Raw genomic sequence first — 24,859 nt, forward strand, 5'->3', positions numbered from 1 at the left:
TCTTGTGTCTTCCAATGCTTTGCAATAAGTATTCTTGCTGCTGCTGTAGCGTACATAAAGAAAGTTCTATCCTTCTTTGGCACCAATTGGTCGACTATGCCCAGGAGAAAGGCCTCTGGTTTCTTAGGGAAAGTGTATTTAAAACCTTTTTCAATTCATTATAGATCATCTCCCAGAAAACCTTAATCCTTGGGCACGTCCACCAAAGGTGAAAGAATGTACCTTCGTTTTCTTTTCAAGAAGTTTTGATAGAGGCTACTGAGATTGCAAAGGAGCTAGAAATGCTACCAGACTTTGAGGCAGAACAAGTTAGAAAAAGGGTGAGACGCCATTGAAAAGGCCTGTTCTTGTGTTGCCACCCTCCAGACCTCTCATAGAGAGGGCAAATGAAGGGTTTCGGAAGACAGTCACAGAGTATGGGTTGGTTCACGTGAGGAGAAGCAGACTTTTAAGTCCTGGGATCCTGAGCCACATCAGGCTTTATAGGTCAAATTCAGCACTGAGAATTGAGCCCAGAAAAGAATTGGTAACCAGTGCAGTTGTGCCACAACTGGTGTTCAGACCATACTGCCCCAGTCAGTGATCTGGCTGCTGAATTCTGCACCAGCTGGAGTTTCTGGAGGGTCTTCAAAGGCAGTCTCGTGCAGAATGCACTGAAGTAATCCAAACTAGAAGTTAACAGAGCATAGACAACAGAAGTGCCACCAAAGCCCCAAACTAAGCACATGCCACCCAGAACTAGCTCACAGTCCAATCCCTGGACCCAAGAACAGCCCATCCATGGGGTCTCTGTCTTGCCAGTGTTCAGTTGCAGTTTGATGCCAATGATGATGATGATAATAATAATAATAATAATAATAATAATAATAATAATAATAATTTATTTATACCCCGCCCATCTGGCTGGGTTTCCCCAGCCACTCTGGGTGGCTTCCAAAAAATATTAAAATACTGTGATACATCAAACATTAAAAGCTTCCCAAAAAAGGGCTGCCTCAGATGTCTTCTAAAAGTCTGGTAGTGTTGTTCTCTTTGACATCTGGTGGGAGGGCGTTCCACAGGGTGGGTGCCACTACCGAGAAGGCCCTCTGCCTGGTTCCCTGTAACTTGGCTTCTCGCAGTGAGGGAACCGCCAGAAGGCCCTTGGCGCTGGACCTCAGTGTCCGGGTAGAACGATGGGGGTGGAGACGCTCCTTCAGGTATACTGGACCGAGGCCGTTTAGGGCTTTAAAGGTCAGCACCAACACTTTGAATTGTGCTCAGAAACGTACTGGGAGCCAGTGTAGGTCTTTCAAGACCGGTGTTATATGGTCTCGGCGGCCGCTCCCAGTCACCAGTCTGGCTGCTGCGTTCTGGATTAGTTGTAGTTTCCGGGTCACCTTCAAAGGTAGCCCCACGTAGAGCGCATTGCAGTAGTCCAAGCGGGAGATAACCAGAGTATGCACCACTCTGGCGAGGCAGTCCGCAGGCAGATAGGGTCTCAGCCTGCGTACCAGATGGAGCTGTTACACAGCTGCCCTGGACACGGATTTAACCTGTGCCTCCATGGACAGCTGTGAGTCCAAAATGACTCCCAGGCTGCGCACCTGGTCCTTCAGAGGCACAGTTACCCATTCAGGACCAGGGAGTCCTTCACACCAGCCTGCCCCCTGTCCCCCCAAAACAGTACTTCTGTCTTGTCAGGATTCAATCTCAATCTGTTAGCCGCCATCCATCCTCCAACCGCTTCCAGACACTCACACAGGACCGTCACCGCCTTTACTGGTTCTGGATATTATCAAGATACAGATAACGCAACTCACCTGAAGTCTCCTAAAGTTTTGTCTAGATATTAATTCCCGTTGGACATGAAATTGTGCCCTGTGACACCCTGCAGATTAATTCAAGAGTGTCAAGACAATATCCAGTTCTTCAATCTGGAACCAACCCCGTAAGTAGGAGTGAAACCACTGTAAAATGGTGCACCCAACTCACAGAGGCAGTCAAGGAGGATATCATGGGCGACAGCATCATAAGCTTCTAAGAGATCCAGGAAAATCAGCAGGCTTGAATTCTTCCTGTCCATCTCCATCAGGGCGACCAAGGACAATTCCAGTTAGAAGTGGGCTGGAATGGGTCAAGGTGCTCAGTTTCATACAGAAACATGCAACCATGTTGGAAGCTGTAGCACGCGTGGTGAGGAACATTTTACCATGCATCTGATCAAAAATCCAAGAAAGCAATTCATCAATGACATTTTCCTCATATGGGCAGATGCTGCAGTTGCAAGGTCAATAATTGTCTGTGTGCACTCTTCTATGCATATAATCATCATCACCATCATCATCTGAGATAAAATGCAGATTGGATGGGTCAGAGTTGATTTGCTAAGTGAGAGGGTAACAAAATGCACCATTATGGTTCAATTAAAATCTAGTCAAAACAATGAAGTCATAATAGTTCCAAAAGTCTTTGCCCTTTGTTGGTTTAACTTTCACTCCCTCAGGCAGCCCAAATGGAAACTGTTGAATGATATTTCTGAACTATGCTAAGGGTTGTGCAATTTTCCACAGAGACACGTTCCAAAGCTACTCTGTATGACCCATGCATGATCTTGCAGTTTGAATGTAGCACGTGAGTGGGATCGCTTAAGAAAATTAATTTGGCTGATCTTGGCTATCACAAAGGGGCATAACATAGGTGGGAATCTCCTTCTTTTTTTAAAGTAAAGGTAAAGGGACCCCTGACCATTAGGTCCAGTCGTGACCGACTCTGGGGTTGCGCGCTCATCTCACTCTATAGGCCGAGGAGCCAGCGTTTGTCTGCAGACAGCTTCCAGGTCATGTGGCCAGCATGACTAACTGCTTCTGGTGAACCAGAGCAGCACACGGAAACGCCGTTTACCTTCCCACCAGAGCGGTTCCTATTTATCTACTTGCACTTTGACGTGCTTTCAAACTGCTAGCTGGGCAGGAGTCTGTTTTAAAGTACTTTGCTTCTAATAGTGCATAGATAAAACCTGGTATGTGTGCAAATGGCAACCAGGGGACGGGGTATTGTTAAGAAGACATTGCTTGATCAGACCTAGCCTAGGATCTTCTTTCCCCCAGTGGCTAACCAGATGTGGGAAGCATCTGATTAGGCACTGGGGGAAAGCAGGACGTGAGGGCCTCGTCTGCAGTTTGGATCGCAGAGGCAATAGACTTTTGTGTTGTATTATTTATTTATTTATACATACATACCCCGCCCATCTGGCTGGGCTTCCCCAGCCACTCTGGGCAGCTTCCAACACAATATTAAAATACCATAATGCATCAAACATTAAAAGCTTCCCTAAACAGGGCTGCCTTCAGATGTCTTCTAAAAGTCTGGTAGTTGTTGTTCTCTTTGACATCTGGTGGGAGGGAGTTCCACAGGGCAGGTGCCACTACCGAGAAGGCCCTCTGCCTGGTTCCCTGTAACCTCACTTCTCTCAGTGAGGGAACCACCAGAAGGCCCTCGGCACTGGATCTCAGTGTCCGAGCTGGATGATGGGGGTGGAGACACTCCTTCAGGTATACTGGACTGAGGTCGTTTAGGGCTTTAAAGGTCAGACCAACACTTTGAATTGGTGAAGACTTAAGATCTTCTGGAAATGCTTGTGTGACTGTACCACCCAGGTTCTAACACAAAGGGTACCTGTTGCGTTGTCATCCCTCCTTTGTGGAAGCCCCTTCACCTAGAGGTCAAAGTATGAGCACGTGTGCTTTTTGGAGTAGCTATAAAACTTCCTTCTTTGGAAGAAGGCATGGAGGAACTTTAAATAGATACGTGTTAATGTTAAAGCTTTGAATAATAATAATAATAATAATAATAATAATAATAATAATAATAATAATAATAATAATAATTTTCATACAACCCTTCAATTCTGTTTCCAGGAATACTTATCAGTCCCAAACTCTGGGGAAGGATTAGTTACAGATTCAGCTAAATTAAGAAACCTGTCCAGGACTTTATTAGATCATCTTGGGCAAGTTACTGTCTTCTCAACTTGCAGAGCTCAGCAGGGAGATTAGTGCCTCCTTCTCTAGTATACCAGAAGCCATTGCTGTGCTTGGCATGTAAGGCACTCATAATATTTTGGGTTGCAGTGCCCAGGTGTAATGTAGACTTTAGCTCATAGCAGAGTCACTGTGTGCTACTTTGCCTTCTATATGTGGAAAGACATCCACCCGGGAGATCAGCCAGCCCTAGCACTGGAGCTCCTGCCGCCTCTTGTTCTGTAGTCATCCTTTTGCAGGAGGAGGTTGCTGTCCAGAAGAATTTATGCAGCTATTATCTAGCTCACTGGTAGAGCACATGCTCTGCATGCAGAATGTTCCAGGTTTGGTTCTTGCCACCCCCAAGTATGGCTGGGAAGGACTCCCATGTGAAATCCTGGGGAGCTGCTTCTGGTCATTGAAGACCATGCCGAACTGGATGGACCAATGGTCTGACTTTAGTGTAGGGCAGCTTCCTATGTTCCTAGCCTCCACACCGAGGGTTTTTCAGGATTTGGCTCGTAAGATGTGGCTCTTTCTTCATAGCAAAGCATCTGGTTCTGGTTGCCTCTGCCACTTTGTGGTGAAGACGACCACAGAAAGGAGGAATGACTCTTCAGCATATAACACCTGTGCTCAGAGGCCTTCGCTGGTTGCCCATCTGCTGCCAGGCTGAGTTCAAGGAGATACCATCAGTATAAAAAGCCCTGAATCATTTGGGACCAGTTCATGAGACCACCTTACCCTGTATGTGCCCACTTGACTGCTTCAGTTGGTGGAATTGGCATTTTTACAGGTGCAACGTAGTATATAAAACTAATTTAAAAATTATAATAATAATAATCTCAGAAATCAATACCCCCCCAAAAAATAGAAAAAGTACACTCTGTGGCAGCACTTTGGAACTCCCTGCCTATTGAAATTCTTTTCGGTGCCTGCTGAAGACATTCTAATTAAGATTCGCCTACCCAGATGCTACCCAGATATTTAGATAAGCACCCAGAGGCTTAGAAAGTTTGTATGAATTTTAATACGTTTTAGTCTATTCTGTTATGGTGTTAACTTTCTGTATGTTTTAAATTATGGTTGTAGGGTTTTTTAGTGGTGGTTTTTTTATTCTATCTGTTTTGTAAACCGCTTTGAATTTTTTTCAATAAGTGGTATACAAGTGGTATATCAATTCATTTATTTATGAAGTAAATAAATACCTGTGGCAGAAGAATGGTTATATGTCCACTCCTTCTCTTTAGCTGTATTTTGAGTTGTTTTTATGCAAACGGCCTTGTGACTAGTAGCAGCTTAGAGACCAACTAAGTTTGTTATTGGTATGAGCTTTCGTGTGCATGCACACGAAAGCTCATACCAATAACAAACTTAGTTGATCTCGAAGGTGCTACTGGAAGGAATTTTTTTATTTTGTTTCGACTATGACAGACCAACACGGCTACCTACCTATAACTAGGCCTTGTGACTCACGGGGAGACTATCTTTAAAATTTATAATTATTAAATTTTTATATGGCCCTTCACCCGCAGATCACAGAGTGGTTTACAGCATTCAAATACAAAATGAGAACATAAAATGCATAACGAAAAAAACAAACCCCAAAGAAGCCACAAACCAATCTCCCTCCCTCCCTCCCACAAACACATTTAAAAGGCCGTTGGTTGTTTAGACTGCCAAAGACCTTGTTGAGGAGGATTGTTTATGCCTGGCACCTAAAGCTATGCAATGAAGGCACCAGGCAGGCCTCCCTAGGGAGAGGAGATGGGGAGCCAATGCAGAAAAGGCCCGTCTTTCTGCTGCCACCCTCTAGACCTCTCATGGTTGGGTCACACAAAGAAGGGCCTCAGATGATCGCAGGGTCCAGGTCAGTTCATATGTGGAGAGGCGGTCCTTGATTCATAAGCTAACAAAATGAAAATGAAAATAATAAGCAACTGTTGTTGAAGGTCTTATATTCTATTTCCAATGTAGACTTCCAGATAAGCTTGATATTCCAAGGAAAAGAGAGTGGGAAGTTGTTTCCAATACAGGCAATCAAATTACACATTTCCCGCCCCCCCCCCGCCCCCATTGGTGGGATTTGTAAGCCTAGAGCTGACCAGTCTCAGTTGTGAAATGGCATTGATGTTTTTCCTCTCTCGTTTTATCTCCACCTTCTTTATGAATCTCCAAGGTGTTGCTGCAAAGCGGGCAGGTGAGCTAGGCTTTTGTTTTTGTTTTCTTTTTTTAAAAAGGCACAAAAGGAAATAGATCTTTCAGCACGTCATAAAGGCCCTTTAAATAATCTGTAGGCTAAGGGAACCGTTTCTTTCCGATTACAAGGACTTGATTAGGCAGGGTAATTATTATGAGTAGAGGAGTCAGATGATGCAATAAAGCTCAACCTTGCCTTTCCATCTGGGAAGCCCTTGTTTACTTAGAGACTGTTTTGTCTCAGGGTATTATTGTATCTGCTACATTGGCGCCTGCATTTTCTCTCTCTGTAATTCCAAGGTAATGTGTGCAATGCTAAGAATGTGTATTTTATTTTTTTTAAAAAATATTTTTCACTTCCTATCCCGTATGACATGTGCACATAAATAGTGTGAGAGAAGCTTGAAGGCATGCCATGTGTCGAAAAATGCCTTTCTAGGCAGTGGATTTTTGTGTATTCCTGGTGCGATTGAGATCCAGAAGGGGATTGTTTATGTTAGGCATGTTGATACCTAAACCCTCCGTGCTGTATTCTGAGATTAAGGGAACCCTTGTTGGATTAAACCATCTTGTCCAATGTCCTGTTTCCCAGCTGGTTTTGAGAAACCCACCAAGAGGACATGGGGTTTTTAGGTTTTCCCTGCAACAAATATTCAGAAGCATGCTATCTCTGATTTTTCCACTTCGCTATCATGGCTACTAGGGTGGCACTGTGGTCTAAACCACAGAGCCTAGGGCTTGCCGATTGGAAGGTCGTGGTTTGAATCCCTGCGACAGGTGAGCTCCTGTTGTTCGGTCCCAGCTCCTACCCACCTAGCAGTTTGAAAACACGTCAGGTGCAAGTAGATAAATAGGTACCGCTCCAGCGGGAAGGTAAATGGCGTTTCCGTGCACCGCTCTGGTTTGCCAGAAGTGGCTTAGTCATGCTGGCTACATTACCTGGAAAAACTGTCTGCGGACAAATGCCGGCTCCCTCGGCCTATAGAGCAAGATGAGCCCAGAGTTGTCCACGACTGGACCTAACGGTCAGGGGTACCTTTACCTTTACCATTATCATGGCTACTAAGCATTGATAGACCACTTCCATTAATTTGTTGAATCCTAATCTGCGGAAGAGGGTGATTGTGACCTTCCAGATGATGTTGTTTAGAGTGTGGAGCTGATATTGCCAAGGTTGCAGGTTCAATTGCCATACAAGACAGTTGCCTATTCCTGCATTTCAAGGGGGTTAGACTGGATGATCCTCGGGGTCCCTTCGAACTCTACAGTTCTATGATTCTATGACTCCAGTTCCCATCAGCCCCAGGAAGCATGGCCAATGGTCAAGACAATGGGAGTCACAATATTGTAACATCTGGGAGGTCACAGGTTCTCCACTGCTGTTTTAGTCAGTCTCCCTCCCTCTATGCTAATAGCCATCACCATACCTGGCAGTGAATTCCAACACCATCATCTACTATTATATTTGGTATATAAACGAAACTACGTATCCATCAAGATCGCAAAGGATTCTACATAATACTACAATAAAATGCAGTTGTGAAGAGCTTCGAAAAGGTCTCTCCAAGCTGAGTGAACGGGCAGTAAAATAGCAAATGCAATTCAATGCCAGAAAGTGATGCACATCGAGGCAAAATAAATAAATGTAAATAGTACTGTTAGAGGCAGAATGCCTCTGAATACCAGTTGCTGAAGTAGGAAGAGTGCTGATGTTCTCAGTTCTTGTTTGTGGGTTTGCCATCTTTATCTGGCCAGCTACTGTGGGAACAGACGGCTGGGCTTGTTGAGTCCTTTGACCTGACCCAGAAAGCTCCTCTTAGGTTCCTTTGTTCTTCTAAGACCCATTATCTGGGTTTAGGTTAGGAGATAACAGAAAGTATAGGCTGGTCATTGCCAGAGATGACATTAGCTTAGTAAGAGAAAAGTGAGATACTGTCATGACTAGCTAATGCAGAGTACCAGGAGGTGTGTGTGTGTGTGTGTGTGTGTGTGTGTGTGTTGCCAAGGCAGCCAGTGCCAGATTTACGTATAAGCTAAACAAGCTATAGCTTAGGGCCCCACTCTCTTGGGGGCCCCCAAAAAAATTAAAGAAAAAAAACCCCTGGATGTACATTTTTAAATATAAGATAAAAAAGAATAAAATAAAACCTACATACAGCAACAGTGTTTTGATAAAATACATATTTTGTTATGTGCAAATGGCTTTAGATACCTATTAGGTCCATATAGCTTATACTCAACACAAAAAAACAGCAACAATTTGTTGCTGACAAAGGACAGCTGGACATATAAAGGGCCCCATTACCTTCAGTAGCTTAGGGCCTCATCAGACCTAAATCCGGCCCTGAAGGCAGCACATCCAGGCAATAAGCCATTTTGGCATTGCTGCGCTCATTTCAGAAGCACTTATCCTTGGCAGTTTCCCTTTCTGCAGTCCCTCCTCCTTGCCCCTCCTCTGTTCACCATTATCAGCTGGGCGGGTGATTGATGAGCAGCAAGCCACTTTTTGAACAAGGGACTACAGGGGGAGAACTTGGTCCCTTCAGTTTCCTTGGGTTTTGCAGCACGGGCAATTAATCTTGGTGCCCAGCCGAACAAGAGGGAGTGTGAAATTTGAGCTGCAAATGGCATTTTGGAGTATCTGTACATCCTTTCTATCCCACTCCAGAGCTCTTGGCCTGCCACTTGGCTCTGTGATAAAAGCTTGGGTTTTCTAATTTCCTTTTAAAAACAAAAACACAAAAAACCCCAATACTGGACAGTATTTATTTATTTATTTATTTATTTATTTGATTGTTTTAAAGCATTTCTAGACATTCGCAACAACTTACAACATAAAATATACAGGTAGCCTAGTCACCTTAAAAAAAAAAAAAAATACAGGGTGCTTGTTTACGAAGTGTGCAGCTGAAATAAGCACCAAACAGGGTACCAACTCAGTGCAGGCTGAAAAAATGGACCAGGTTTAGCATGTGTAAAATAGAAGTGTTTTTTGCAGAAATGTGGGTACCTATTCTGCAAACTAACTCGGATGTATTAAGGTAAAACATTGGAGAATTATGTGTAGTTTATGTATGTTTGTGGAAGTGTTTGCACCACTAAGGCCACAGTGACACACACTGAAGTAACATTTACTTACGGTACTTACTTGTTTTATTTGTATTTCGCCTTTCATTCGTAGGTCTCAGGGCAGTCTACAACATTAAAATACGAAAAACAAAACAAAACCCAAAGCACATAATAAAAACAAGAACACCCCCCAAACCAATACGCCCCCTCTACTCCACTCCCTCCGACAAATACATTTAAAACGGTATACATCCCACTTGGATTACTGTGACATGCTCTTTGTGGGGTTTCCTTTGCAAAGTGCTCAGAAATTTCAACTGGCTCAAAGAACTGCAGCCAGATTACTGACTGGGGCTGATTAAGGTAAAGGTAAAGGTACCCCTGCCCGTACGGGCCAGTCGTGTCCGACTCTAGGGTTGTGCGCTCATCTCACTTAAGAGGCCGGGGGCCAGCGCTGTCTGGAGACACTTCCGGGTCACGTGACCAGCGTGACGAAGCTGCTCTGGCGAGCCAGCACCAGCGCAGCACACGGAAACGCCGTTTACCTTCCCTCTATAAAGCGGTACCTATTTATCTACTTGCACTTAGGGGTGCTTTCGAACTGCTAGGTGGGCAGGAGCTGGGACCGAAAGACGGGAGCTCACCCCGCCACGGGGATTCGAACCGCTGACCATACGATCGGCAAGTCCTAGGCACTGAGGTTTTACCCACAGCGCCACCCGCATCCCCTGATTATAGAGAGCATATAACTCCCATACTATAACAGCTTTACTGACTACAGGTCTGTTTCAGGGCACAATTCAAAGTGTTGGTTATGACCTACAAAGCCCTACATGCCTTAGGTCCAAGAGAGACCATATTCCCTCCTATGAACCAGCCCAGGTTTTGAGATTTTTGGGGGGAGGCCCCTCTCTTGCAGGCATAGAGAATAAGCCTCTGGTGCTTATTGGCTGTGGCAGTGCCTGATTTATACCCATTGCGAAATATCAGAGCCGTTATAGGGCCTTGGTGAAGGATGGGAACTGAGAATCCTAAGTTGCTCCCTCCCCAAAAACATTGCAAGCTAGGGATAATATTGTTCTTACGCGGCTGGCATAAGGCTTCCTTAGATCACGCATGCGTGAAATGCTTTGAACACTCAAGAGAACTGTACAGCTACTAAATGTTATAGTTACGTGGGCATGATTGATAGGTATCAGAAGTTAAATGAAGTGTGGAAAATCCTTTCTTCTGCTGAAATCTTACTGTTTTATAATGTGCAGGGAGAATTCTGATGATGCAAATATTGACTGGAAGACATGAATTTCAGTGGCATTGACCAGGAATCTGTGTTCTTTTTTTTTTTTTCTTTTTCTTTTTTTTTTTTTTTTGAGACTGGCATATTGAGGGGGAAGGGAATAAGCCATGCATGGAATAAAGAAAGAGCTGGATTAGCAAGATTTCGCTGCATTCCACAGTTGGAATTCAGCACTTAAAGACCAGCCAGGCTGTTGTGAAATGCTCTGCTGCTAAAGAGACTGTGAATATCCTTTTGGCATCTGTTTATCTCTTGTCCATCAAAGATTCAATAACAGTGTGTTTGGGGCTGAAGCGAGACCATTAAGAGGAGCTCAGATACACACAGCTTTAATGTGTAAAAGAAGAAGAAGAAGAGGAGTAGAAAGCAGACACCCTGTGATCATGAGATGAGCTTTCTGCCCTTCTGATTCCTTTAATTTTGGGAGAGATCCTTTGATCAAAGGTGAACCTTCCACTTAGATTCTTAAGCTGTGCCCAGGGATTGGCTTGCCTCCACACTTCCTTGGATGGTTTGGGACTTCATACAATAGTGGAGAGAACATAAAGAGTTGTATGGAATTTTGCACAATGATCCCTGGCCATGCTTTCATTGGTCCTGTGTACCACCTCTCTGATGCCCCAAGAATGTGATAAAACAGTTTGATCTATTTTTTGAAAGTGAGGGATCCTCTGGGATCTCAGCCTGGCACTCCTCTTTCCTGCCTCTTCCTACAGTGACTCTTTGGGTAGGAAGGCTGATTCTAGCATGAGCCCAAAGGATTTCTTTTCAAAGTGAGCCATCAGTGCACGCACATGGTCAAAATATGGTGAAATAGTGGATCTGGGGGCATTCCATACAGCTGTATCTGTTGGCTCCTACCCCCAGATCTGTCCCTGTCGCCACATCCAATTAACGTTTGAAAGGACATGTGCCCAGCAAATGTTGTGTCTCAGCTTAGGGTTGAACTATGCTTTATGCTTTACCTGCTACGTTGGAAGGCTTAGCTGGCTGGTCTTGGGAAGTGAGCCTCCTTACACATAATAATTGGTCCTTCCTCATTTTCCCTTCTGTGAATTGCAGAATTATTGTAAAGCATAGGAAAGAATCAGGCCGTTAGATGACCTGTTTAAAGAAGCTTTTAATATTTGATTAATTATTGTATTTTAATACTTTGCTGGAAGCTGCCCCGAGTGGCTGGGGAAACCCAGCTAGATGGGCAGGGTATAAATTATTATTATTATTATTATTATTATTATTATTATTATTATTATTATTATTAAATACATTGGCACACTGGGTGACTAGAATTCATCACATTCTTCCCCTAAGAATAGGAAAATAGGCGCAGGAGAGTGGCTCAAGGAGCTTCATGGCTGAGCAGAGATTTGAATCCAGATCTTCTGCATCCAAGTTCCAACATTTTATCTCTCGTGGCTCTCCACTTTGAATATCACAGCATCTTTCTGTACCTGGCTAGCTTAGGTGCACGGCTGGATGCTTGCCTGCAACTTGCATGTGACCAGGGAGCTTGAGGAGTCCTTGAGGAGTCCTTACCTCCAGACTTCTCTTTCACCCCAGAATCTTGTTATGTAAACAGCAACAGTGTCGTCTCTGGTGGTTGGAGTTCCCAGCTCCAAAGAAAAACACAGTGACTTGAGAATAACCCAAGGGAGTCTACAAGGCACCTTTGTCTCCATGGGTGGGAATCAGCCTCTCTTTGACAGGCCTATGGAGGGGGAGGGGAGCCATGGGCCTCAGAGGGCTGTGTTGGCTGGGGACCCCAACAGAGACCGGCTGCTTTTTTGTTTGAGTTTATAACTTCTGTGTTTAATAAAACACAGAAGTTATAAACTCAAACCTGGGACTGGGCGGGCTGGCCTTTATCTCCTCTGAGGCATCGGGCAGCCCCCGTCCACAGGTGACTCGCCTCTCCTGGCCTAGAGGCCAGCACTCCTTCTGCGAGAACTTAGCTCCCTCTGCCTCTCTGCCCTGAGCCTCTGCAGCTCAGGAGAGGCTGGAGGGTTACTGGACCCAGAGGCAACCTCACCTTCCCCTGACAGGGCTAGGAGAGGAGCACCTGCAGGCAATGGGTTCTCGATCACCTCCAGAGCCAGAGCGAATTCAGCTGGTGTCTGCTCCTGAGGATCCGGCACAGGTGAGGGCCCTTCAGGTTCAAGCCCATGCCCTGGAGGTGGGGACTCCTGTGCAGGCTGGGATTCCTCAGGTTCAGCCTCTGAATCAGATTCTCAGGCCATCACAACTTCATTCTGACAAGATTCCCATCCCAGGCCACTGACAAGCTCCGTACAGGCCTGCTCCTGGGAGTTCAGCAGAAACTGGCATTGAGAAAGGGGCTAAGCCCCATCTCTCCTCCACCCACTAGTCCTTTTGCTCAATGTTGCATCCTCTCACAACAGCTTTTTGTTCTTCTTGGAGGGTGGAGACATGGGAAGTTACACAAAAGTCTGCGGAACGTGTAGTTTGGCACCAAAAGTCCCTATGATTCCTTCTTGAAGAAGACAGCACAACAACCCCGAGAGCCTGTCCTCTGGTTGTGTGCATGAGCAAATTGCCAATTGTGCTTTTTCCAGAAAGCCCAACTCCAGCAAGAAATGCCTCTCCTCCTTTACTTGGAACAGTGTCTGTGGCCTTTGCTTGGGGCAAATGTTCCCCCTTTTGCAATCAATCTTGGTGTCTGGAGCAGTCTTGCCGCATTCCTAAAGAGCACTTCGTTTCATTTTCATTTGTCCTCTCTCCCTTTTCCTTGCTATTTTTGCCTGCAGAGCCTGCAATGTTTAACTTTCTGTTGAGCCTGGAGGGGGTGAGGGGAATGAAAAATGTCTTGATTTGGGGAAGGAGCAGAATGGGTGTGCCTTCATGGTTTCAGCCATTGTTGTGAGACTCCTCAGGCCTCTGAGAGGCCAAATATTGCAAGTGCTTTAAACAGATGTGCTCATTTTGCTTATTTAGAAGAGGGGATTGCTCAGTGGTAGAGCAATGGCTTTGCATGCAAAAGTTTGTGGGTTCAACCTCCAGCATAAGAAGAGCCTGAAGGGTCAGGTCTGTGGTCCATCTATTCCAGCATCTGGCCTGTAGGAAACGCTCAAGCAGGACCCAAACGCAGTAGCCTTTTCTCATTCTGTGGCTCCAAGCAGCTGGTATTCAGAAGCATTGCTGCAGCAGACTATGGAAGCAGAATATAGTACAGTCGTACCTTGGAAGTCGAACGGAATCCGTTCCAGAAGTCCGTTCGACTTCCAAAATGTCCGGAAAACAAAGTGCGGCTTCTGATTGGCTGCATGAAGCTTCTGCAGCCAGTCAGAAGTCATGCCAGATGTTCGGCCTCCAAAAATCGTTTGAAAACTGGAACATCACTTCTGGGTTTCGATCATTCGGGAGCCAATTTGTTCGGGAGCCAAGGCGTTCGGGATCCAAGGTACAACTGTATAGTGGTTCCTTGGTTCTCGAACTTAATCCGTTCCAGGAGTCGGTTCGACTCCCAAAACAGTTCAAAAACCAAGGCGCAATTTCTGATTGGCTGCAGGAGCTTCCTGCACTCAAGCGGAAGCCATGTTGGATGTTTGGCTTCCGAAAAACGTTCACAAACTGGAACACTTCCGGGTTTGCGGTGTTCAGGCGCTGATTTGTTCGTCAACTAAGCCTTCGGGAACCAAGGTAGCACTGTAATAGCTATTGATGGCCTTAATCTCCACAAACTTGTCCAATCATCTTTTAAAGCCTTCCAAGCTGGTGGCATCTTCCACTTGTCATTTTCACTTTTCTGCAACCAGGGCCAGCCCAAGACATTTTAGCACCTGAGGCACACCCCAGAATGGTGCTGCCCTCGCTGCCACGGAAGAAGGGGTGAGGGAAGATCTACCGTATATCAGGAACACGGTGGGGGAAGAAATATCAACATGGGGATCTGCTGCTCCTGGCAGCTGTCTCACCTTGCCTCTTGGTTGGGCCGTTCCTGTCTGCAACTAATGACAGGTTGGGTAAAGGTAAAGGTAAAGGCACCCCTGCCCGTACGGGCCAGTCTTGACAGACTCTGGGGTTGTGCGCCCATCTCACTTAAGAGGCCAGGGGCCAGCGCTGTCCGGAGACACTTCCGGGTCACGTGGCCAGCGTGACATCGCTGCTCTGGCGAGCCAGAGCCGCACACGGAAACGCCGTTTACCTTCCCGCTGGTAAGCGGTCCCTATTTATCTACTTGCACCCGGAGGTGCTTTCGAACTGCTAGGTTGGCAGGCGCTGGGACCGAGCAGCGGGAGCGCACCCCGTAGCAGGGATTCGAACCGCCGACCTTTCGATCGGCAAGTCCTAGGCGCTGAGGCTTTAACCCACAGCGCCACCTGCGTCCCAATGACAGGTTGGAGACAGCTTTAAATTGAAGAAACAGCACAGGGAGGAAAGGTTGACCCACCCTTCTCAATACCATAGCCTCCGTCCAAGTATTAAAAAAGAGGTTTCCCAGGTTTAGATAATCCATTAAAGACAGGTTCCAGGAGCCGCAGTAGAGGTTGGCAGGCAGGTAAAAGACCCAGGAAGGATTTATGCCTGGCCAGGTGAGCAGGAACCAGAAGGCTACCTGGTGCGGACAAGGGTGGATCTGGGCTGCGACATTTCCTGCTTCTTCCTCTACTCTGCAGCCTCCAGTGTCTCACTGCAAAGGGCTTCACTTCTGTTTGATTCCTGTGGAAAGGCTCCATTGTCAACAAACCATTGTATACTGACAGGGGGAGAGAACCATAGGATGTGCTGATCTCACGGGTATGTGCAAACCTGCATTTGAGGCCTGAAAAAAACCAAACCGCCAACTTGAACTTGTGCCTGGAGGGCTGTGGAAAGTCAGTGCAGAGCACAGATGGGGCTCAACAGCATCATTTTAAGGACAGGTGGGCCATTTTAGAGTGGCAAATTATGCAACCACTCCTGTTGTTGCTGTAAGACACACAGGTCACAATCCCAAGTGTGCATGTGGGACTTCTATTTTGCTTGTGCTTTAGCAACTTGCTTCACCCGAAAAGTCAAAGCTGATACCGTGGTCCAGCATGTTTAAGAAGAGACCAGCATTATTCTCCATTATCACTAAGTATATTTTATTTATTTCCAGTACTGTTCTATCCTTCTACTAGGTTGCCATAGAAAGTTTTTTTTTAAATCTCATTTTTTAAAAATCAATATAAAAGTAATTATATGAAAACACTAAAAATGCAGCATGCAAAGCACCAAAACCATGGCAACCAGCAGCTAGCATCTCCCTAGCTTGTTTCCTCCCTCCATCAATAGGAGGGCACAGATCAAGCCAGGTGGATCTCTCTTGGAAAGTCATTCCAAAGTTGCAGTGGCATAACGTGAAAACTCCACCCACCTCAGTTCAGGAGGGAGGGAGGGAGGGAGGCGTTGGGGCCTCAGTTGTTGTCTTGAGCGCATGAGAAGGCACATGCAGGGGAAGGCAGTCCTTTGGGCATTCTGCTTCCAGATCATTCAGGGCTTCCATGTTTAGCACTGGCAACTTGAACTGATCCAAGAAACAAATTAGGTAAGCAATGCAGCTTAAAAATACAGTCGTACCTCGTGTTAGGTTTGCTTCACGTTGCAGCTTTTCAGGTTACAAACGTGGCAAACCCGGAAGTGTTTACTTCCTGGTTCTCCACGCGCGCATGCGCAGAAGCGCTCTATCGCGCTTCATGCACGCACAGTAGTAGCGCTCTACTTACGGACTTTTCGGGGTGCAAACAGCACCCCGAAACGGATCATGTTCGTAAGTAGAGGTACCACTTTATCAGTTATATACTTGGACTAGAAAACTGCAGCATTTTTCACCCGCTGACATTTCCAAGCTGTTTTCAAGGGCAGCCTCCCTAGAGGGGAGCACATCCTGCACAATACCCTGACATGATTACAAGTGACCACGTATCCCTTCAACAGGAAAGGGAGCTTCAACATGCAGAGGCACTATACCTCCAAATACCAGTTACTAAGGACAGCTGATGCCTCCGCTGTGTCACATTTGTTGGCTTCCTAGAAGCCTCCAGCCGACCACTGTTGTAGGCAGCATGCCAGACTAGATGTCCATTTTTGTCTGAGCAAGCCGAACTGCCCCAGGACCAGTCTAGTCCAGCATCTTGCTTGGAACAGTCCCGAGCCAGGCGCTTCCAGGAAACATAGAAGCAGGACCTGAGTGAAGACAACCCAGGTGCCTGCTCTCCAGCAACTGGAATTCAGAGGCATCCTGTCTGCAACATGGAGGTTCTCTTGAACAATCATAACTGGTAGCCTAGCAGTTGACTTGACCCTGGATTCGTCTGATTGTTCCATATGTTTAATTGTGCGTTGTGTGAAACACTGCTTGTGTCTTTTTGTATGGAGGTAGTAGTCTCTGACACAAAACAGGGTATGTGAATATAATACTGCACGGGGGTGGGTGACCAGCACTACCAGTCTGCCAGCTCCATCCAGGGAATCCTCCCACTTGCCATATTGTTGTCCTTACCATGTTACGTATTAAGTTTCTGCACTGCTTCTGAGCCCAAAATGAGGCTTTCAGAGCAGCTGGCAGTGTAACTATTTGCAACAAATGCAACACGTTTGTCACTGATCCCTTTCAGCTAAGCAGCATCAGCATCCGAGGATGCCTAACTAGTCGTTGCTGCGGCCCAAACTGCCTTCCGCACGTGGCTTGCCGCGCTGCAGAAGCGTGGCAGCTGCCTGCGCGCCTGGGCTGCGATCTCTCCTGCCACGCGGGGGTGGCTCCTCTGGTTTTGTCGCCTCGCAGTTCCCTTCCGGCATCCCGGGGAAGCGCACGGGAGCAGCCGGCGCGGGTCTGCTTCGCGGGGCTCCTTCGCGTGGGCACCTCGCCGCCGTGCGCCCTCGCCCGCCGCTCTCCTCTGCGCCTTTGCGCGCTTGTTTTTCCGAGAGCCGCTCCCTTGTGCTTGGCCAGAGCCTGCCAGGTGGCACCAGGGATCCCAGGAGCGTCGCTGGGTTGGAGTGGCTCTGGCGGCATGTGTTTAGTTTAATTATCCAGTCAGCTGGTGTGGGGATCGAGGAGCAGCAGCAGCAGCAGCAGCAGCTCGGCTCTGGTGCTGAATCCTCCTCCTGTCGCAGCAGCAGCAGCGAGCGCACGCCAAATGTATTCCGAGCAGCCCGGAGCACATGGAGCCGAAGGGAGGCGAGGGAGCCTTGCAGGGGCGGCATGCTAGCCCTCAGGTTGCTGCTGCTGCCGCCGCCCAGCCCACGAGCGCGCTTGTCTAGCTGGAAGCCGGCCAGGTAAGGGCAACAGCCCCGTGGAGAGGCGTCCGCGTTCCTCTCGCTTCCGACTGTTGGGTGTCCTTCATCCAAGACCTCTCTCCCGCCGGGCGCTCTCCATTGGCTGCAAGGCGGGAGGCAGCGAGGAGGACCCTCGGCACCTCTTATCTTTGTTTATGTAACCGTGCAAACCAGAGGCAATGTCCAGCTGCAGAGGGACAGCTCGATCTCGCCAGCGACGGGCTGCTTTGCCTTCAGCATTGAAGCTGGCGTTCACTGTAGGCTGAACTTTGGTACTTTGCTCCTTCTTGCCTCCCTCCCCCCTTCCCTCTCTCTCTCTCTCTCTCTCTCTCTCTCTCTCTCTCTCTCTCTCTCTCTCTCTCTTTCTCTCGTATTCAGTAGTGCTGCGTAGTTTCTGGAGAATGCTGTTAAGTGCAAAATTGCCCATTTCAGCAGTGACCTTGAAAATCAGCGTATAAAAGTTCAAATTGGTCATACTTGGCACGGATACTCTCTGCACATTGCTTGCAGAAGTAGGCACACGGTGGGGGGTTTGGGGGGGGGGCGTGGGGGAGACCCTTAAAGAGGAAAAAGCAAGTCAGAGGGGGAAAGAGTTCTTGGAAGGGGGGAAGCCCTTCTGAGCCCGCTAATCATTGGCAAGCACTAAAAGCAGAAGAAAAAAGTTAATTATTTCAGATTGTTTTCTCCTAATAAGCTGCCGCACAATAGCAAGGAAGTTTTTCCTCTGGTGGAAATTAATTTGCTGCTGTCGTATCAGCAAGTTCTAAACAATTGCTGAGTGAGGAATGTTGGACTCCGTGATCTGGCTTGAGACTCGAGAAATGTTGAAGGCACATTTTAAAAGCACGCAGTAAAAAAAAAAGGCAGGGGGAGTGGTCTTACTGTTTTTGATCACTTCAGTGGATTATCAGCACTGTGCTTTGTGGCTGAGGACTTAGAAGCACCATGAGCAAGTCTGCCCGTAACAGCCAAAACGTACCGCTTGCGTTATGCTAACGTGTCTCTGACAGAGTTCCACGTGCTGGGAAAGCAGAATTGGCACAAATAGCTGTATGTAACAGTTGCTACACAGCATGCAGTGGAAGTGCGCGGCTGGATATAGCTGCACCAAAGCAATGATTTGTTCCAGACTTGGAACCATGAGTGCCTGCAGTCTGATAAGATGCATTAATATGTGTGCGCCATATTGTGTAGCGGTTTAGCTTGTGTGTGGTTTTGCATTAGGCTTGCGCCCTTTTGATGCACAATGCAGTCCTTCACAGATGTGCCTGGATGACTGGTGGTTTGCATGGTTTCCTGCTGGCAAGCGTGTGGCAGTGAGGTGGTGCATGGCGTCCAGTGGCGCCGAAACCTTTTGCTCCTGTTTAGCTCTCCACTTCCACCCCTCATTTTTAACTTTTGTGCAAAAAGCTCCTGTACCGCACTGTACAGACCTTCCTGTGCCTGGCCTGGAGATGAGACTCAAGTGCCCTTTTCCCTGACCGCTGTGTTGCTGCTGCTCTTTCCCTGTGAGAACTCCTTTTTTTAAAAAGTGCATTTGTGCCATTGGACCCATTCCAGAAAAGGTAATTTTTGAGCAGAAGTTAAGTCCAGCTGCTTTTATTATCCCTGTCTTAAGGTTCTCCTACTCCCAGCATGGACACACAGCACTACGTCTATTAAGCTTGGTCTAGATGCATGGTTATGATGCATAGATCACTGTTAGTTTGGAGATAGGAAATTCAAGACGTTCTGCAGGTGTGGGAGGCAGAGGCTTGTGTGTACAAGGAAACGCACAAAGATTTGTACTGGAACCAGGATGGGCAAAATGAGAATGACTTTGGACCTATGGAGCTGCCAGTAACGAGTCAGATCCTTGGTTCTCCTAACCCAGTACATTCTCTCATCTGGCAGCAGCTTTGCAATAGCTTTTTCTAAATGGAGGCCAGGGGTTGACTCCTAGGCACGTTCAGATGACTTGTACTGGGTTATGGGCTCCCCCTGAAAAGTCATCCTATTAAGTTGCCCCACCCTGAGTGAGAAAATTGGTCATTGGACATTAAATATGGCACCAGTGGCAACGAACAACCTGAATTGTGGGTGGGGAACCAAATGTTGTTGGACTCCAGCCTAGCAAATGGTCGGGGATGGTGGGAATTGTATTCTGGCAATGCCTGGAAGGCCAGAGGCTTCTTACCCCTGCCCCAAATCCATCTCTCCATTCTCCTGCTCTGCTTCCTCTTAGTTGCGGAGGTTAGTATTGTGAGGTTTGAAAGCGAGAGGTTCTTCGTTATGGTGCTGCCGCTTTCGAAGTGTTTAACCAAAGAGGGATTTTGTTTGTTTCATTATTATCCCTTCTTTTCTCCCGCATGGAAATTAAGGCAGTGTAGGTCTGTTTCCAGGCAATCTGCTTGGCTTCGTTGTTGCCTTATTCATTACGCAGTCCAGTCAAAACAGTCGTCTTAAGGAAGGCCTATTTGAATGTCTGAGTCCTTTGTTTTCTGCGGCAGCTCCTGCTGTTTTTCCTTTATCATCTTGGTTTGCTTAAGGAACTGTTCCTTTGTCTTATAAATTGCATGTTTCTGGGGTTATTTAATAGACAGGAGCCTAACACATTTTATAAATAAATAAATGAAAGTGAGGCTACAATAAAGCTTGCATTGAAAGCAGAGAACCTTTGCCAGAGTGGGGGAGATGTACAGTACCTGTATGTTGCCAACACACATATGTTCCAGCTCTTCTTCAAGTTCTCAACCAACTACGTATCCAGCAGTAACTACCCTGGAGAGAAAGCACGCATTTATACTACCAAAGTAGGGACGCAGGTGGCACTGTGGGTTAAACCACAGAGCCGAGGGCTTGCCGATCAGAAGGTCGGCAGTTCGAATCCCCGCAACAGGGTTTGCTCCCGTTGCTCAGTCCCAGCTCCTGCCAACCTAGCAGTTCGAAAGCACGTCAAAGTGCAAGTAGATAAATAGGTACTGCTCCGGCGGGAAGGTAAACGGTGTTTCCGTGCACTGCTCTGGTTCGCCAGAAGCGGGTTAGTCATGCTGGCCACATGACCCGGAAGCTGTACGCTGGCTCCCTTGGCCAATAAAGCAAGATGAGCGCCGCAACCCCAGAGTCAGTCACAACTGGGCCTAATGATCAGGGGTCCCTTTACCTATACTACCAAAGTAAAATAGCTTTTATGTTTTCATTCCTCTTAAGCGGGAAGCCTAGAAACAGAGATTTGGTGAAAATGTTAGGAATTTTGCATTCTTTGCAGCCTTACAAAACTGCAGCTGCTAGTGTGCATTAAGAGAATCATGGTATCTTACACCTGTTTCAAACCAGTTGAAGTTGTGTAGTGTAAACAGACACAAGCAGCACAATTGCCTCTCTGTGGCTAATACCCAGTGTGAAAGTGCTTCTGAAGTAGGTATTGGGGGGGTGGGGGGGGGGAGAGAGAGATGTTAATAATATATAGTTCAGGCTTTGCATTTAAGTTCTTTGTTTAATGTCCTTTTTGCACTATAAATTTCAGTACTTTGGACTCCTGTGTGTGGACTCCCATCTCGCCACAGCGAGCCATTTGTTCCTGCAAAAACAAGGCCATGCTTTCTTGGCCTGTGATCTTTATGAACTGCTGCGTGTGCCTGTTCAACTGCTTTTTAAAAAACTGGCAGAGATGCCAGTGATACCTTGGAAATCCTCTCAGGTTGGTCTGGTCTAGCCTCAGTTTGGAAACTCGAATGAATGATTATCGTTTGCCTTGAGAGTTCTCCCTTTTCTGGACCATCTTAATGGTTTCCAGAAACCGCGTGAAATGAAAGCTAGGATCGGTGCTTCCTGCTCTCTGCTCCTCTGTTTTTAAAGTTGTGCTTCACATTCTGTCCTGTGAGCATATTTTGTGCTAAATCCATTTGACTTCCCTTATTTTTCCAGCAATGACACTAGAACCCAAAGGTTGTCCAAAGGGCACAGGATGATGCAATCACCCGTTCTCCTTTCTTCCTTTGCAGAAAGGAGTCGCTTTCCAGCATGATGATGATCTCGGGAGCATGGGGCTTGGAGAGCTCCCCGGCTTCTCTTAGCAGTAACACATTGATAATGTTTTCTGTGGCTTGTCATGAATAAGCTTGATGGATTCCTAATATGCTAACTTTCAGTTCCCATAAGCATAATAGCAACTTCAAGCTGCATGTGGAGAAGGATAAAGTGAATTGCTAGCTGTGTGATTATTTGCCTATAATGTTTGTTAAGTGTAGCCCTTCTCCCCCAAGGATCCTTCTGTTGACCCTGGGGCTTCGTTAGCAGAGAGTGCTTGGTCTCACATAGTCCCACCGTGTGTCACTTCCTAGACCAGGAATGCGAAAAACCTGATATTTTATTTCCATGGAATTTTCTGCGTCACCTCTAACTCCAACAGCCTCAGAGATATATGGAATGTCCATGGAGTTTCTTGGCTGTCCTTCCCTTTGTGTCCTTATTCTCCCCATCACCACCACTGAAAAAACCCTCCACTGTTGCACTGATTGTCGCACATTATAGCCACAAGCTAGTGCACATGGGTGCACATTTTACATTGACAAATGAGTGCCACGGTTTCTGTTTTGATGACTTGCCTTTCATGCATAAGCACATGTGCACTTGGGCCTGTGTAGAAGAGAAGAACAAAGTTGAATTAGCAGGCCAAGCACTTGTTTGTAGACTAGGAGATGGGAAGCATGTGGCCCTCCAGATGTTGCTGGACTACAATTCCCATCATCCCTGACTGGCTGGGGCTGTTGGGAGTTGGAGTCCCACAATATCTGGAGGGTCACGGGTTCTCCAACCCTGACGTGGACCATTGTGGCAAGAATAGGGTCTGGAAGTGATTGCTTTGTTGCTTAGGCTGGATATGAGTCTTTGCCCATATACACCCCAATCCAGTTCTGCTTGTATGTGGCTAGTTGTGGAAGCAAATGTGCATCCCATTAAGAGTAATGCAGCGCTGAGGACATTTGGTCTCAGATGTGCATTCGTAAAGCATTCAGCCCGTGATACCCCACAACAGCTTCAGTATTCGGCTGCCAATTAATTCTCCTCCCAAAAGGAAAATAAATTGGATAATCAGAGCGCAGGAAGACTTCAGAAAACTGTCTGCATCGGTGCATCGAGAGAATGCGCATTAGAAATCGAACTGGTTGGATTGCTGCAGGATCTCTATCTTGGGCTTTCTCCCCAGGTATCCAGGCAGCAAGAAAGTCCATACCTTTCTCCCCCTTGTCATCTTGGAAGAGCAGAGCACTACTTAGCCAGCAAGTCTGTCAGCTAAGAAATTGATTGGAAAATATTGTAGGCCAAGAACCTGCTTTGAATTAAATATGTGGGCTCCTCTATGAAACGAGGGACTTTGACTGTGGTGTGCTCTTGTGAGTTTGGTCAACACCCCTTAGTATTAGTGGAAATATTGCATTAAAACATGTTACCTAACTCGCTTAAGTTGAAATAATTGGTATAGCAGAGCATCTAACATGCTGAGTTGTGCATCATGACACACCCTTGGTTCAAACCTTGCTTTTGCCATGAGCTTACTCAGTGCCCTTAGGAAAGCCTCAGTTTGCCTTCACGCCACCTACAATATGGGGCCAATTATACCAGTCCTAGTTCCACGAACACTGTAAGCAGTGCTTTCTTTTCTAGAGAAACAGGTGCCAGTACTCACCATGTAGCTATTACAGTAAGTGTCACACTTTTTAACCTCAAAAGAGAGGTGTCGGTATTGCGTACCCCTTAAGTACCTCCTGAAAAGAAAAGCACCGATTGTAAGGATTATTGAGATAATGTGTGTATCTCAGTAGGACTCTAAAAGTGCTCTTATAAATGCTTAGTATTTTTAATATGGTTGCTCTTTATAGTGAGGCACACTGTGGCTTCTTTTTGGTTATGTATTATAGGCACCTCTCTGTTGGACTTTCTTCGCCAACCGAGTTTGTGCAGCGATGGAGTAAAAACTTGCCGGCAATATCTTTGCTTACCTTATTTTTAAATAATAATCCAACAGCTGAAACTCTACAAAGCGATAAACAACTACCTGACATTCAGAAGACATCTTAAGGCAGCCCTGTTCAGGGAAGTTTTTAACGTGTGATATTTTACTGTATTTTTGGTTTCTATGGAAGCCGCCCAGAGTGGCTGGGGAGGCCCAGCCAGATGGGCGGGGTATAAATAATAAATTATTATTATTATTATTATTATTATTATTATTATTATTATTATTATTATTATTATTATTATTACACCAGCCAGCAGAATACCAAGCAGTTGGTCAGCTTAAATTCAGTTTTCAAAATAATCAATCACCCTATCACATCGCTGCATTCGGTGCAGCAGTTAAACTCCCCCTGCTAATTTGTTAAATTGTTAAGATACTACAGGTGTGTTGAATTGTTAAGAGCTCACAGATGTGCCGCCATGCAGGTTATAATTACAAATACACACCTCTGAGTAGCACCACTGACCACATCAATATTAAGAAAACCCAACACTCTCCAATTGCAGGTTCTGTACCTTTAATGCCATTGGCCCAGCCCTGTGGAATACTCTGCCAGTAGATGCCTTCTGTGCCAACTTTTAAAAGCCTGCTGAAAACTTTTCTATTCCATCAGGCCTATGCAGGCAATTACAATGGGTTACTGATCTTTGTTTTTAGCTTTCTCTCCTTTCATTGTATGACTTCATCTTCTTTCTGGTGTTGTAAACTGCTTTGATATACAGTGGTACCTTGGTTCTCAAACTTAATCTGTTCCGGAAGTCCGTACCAAAAGCAAAGCATTCCAGAACCAAGGCACGCTTTCCCATAGAAAGTAATGCAAAATGGATTAATCTGTTCCAGACATAAAAGCAACCCATAAAACAGCAATTTAACATGAATTTTTACTATCTAACGAGACCATTGATCCATAAAATGAAAGCAATAAACAATGTACTGCAGTCAGTCAGTAGACGAACTGGGTTCCACACAGTCACAGAAACAAAAAAAAAAAGAGCCACAAAATTCAAAATAAATAGCAAAAACAGACAGACCTCAGCGTAA

At 46.2% G+C, this 24,859-nt stretch overlaps 1 protein-coding gene across 6 annotated transcripts in view; it reads left to right on the forward strand.

The window, feature by feature from the left end:
* The window catches only part of NCOA1 (nuclear receptor coactivator 1), a 307,488-nt gene that overhangs the window by 148,360 nt on the left and 134,269 nt on the right, over positions 1-24,859 (forward strand). Inside the window, exon 1 of one of the 6 annotated variants that reach the window (XM_081903666.1) lies at positions 15,201-15,321. The exons of 4 other annotated variants lie outside the window; for them this stretch is intronic. The gene's annotated coding sequence lies outside the window, so the exon portion shown is untranslated. Of the gene's footprint in view, positions 1-15,200; positions 15,322-17,407; positions 17,821-24,859 lie in introns of those variants that run through there. One more of the 6 variants, XM_081903667.1, reaches the window with a different exon arrangement.

The sequence above is a fragment of the Podarcis melisellensis genome, assembly GCF_964234715.1.
Source record: "Podarcis melisellensis genome assembly, chromosome: 3".
Taxonomy (NCBI): domain Eukaryota; kingdom Metazoa; phylum Chordata; class Lepidosauria; order Squamata; family Lacertidae; genus Podarcis; species Podarcis melisellensis.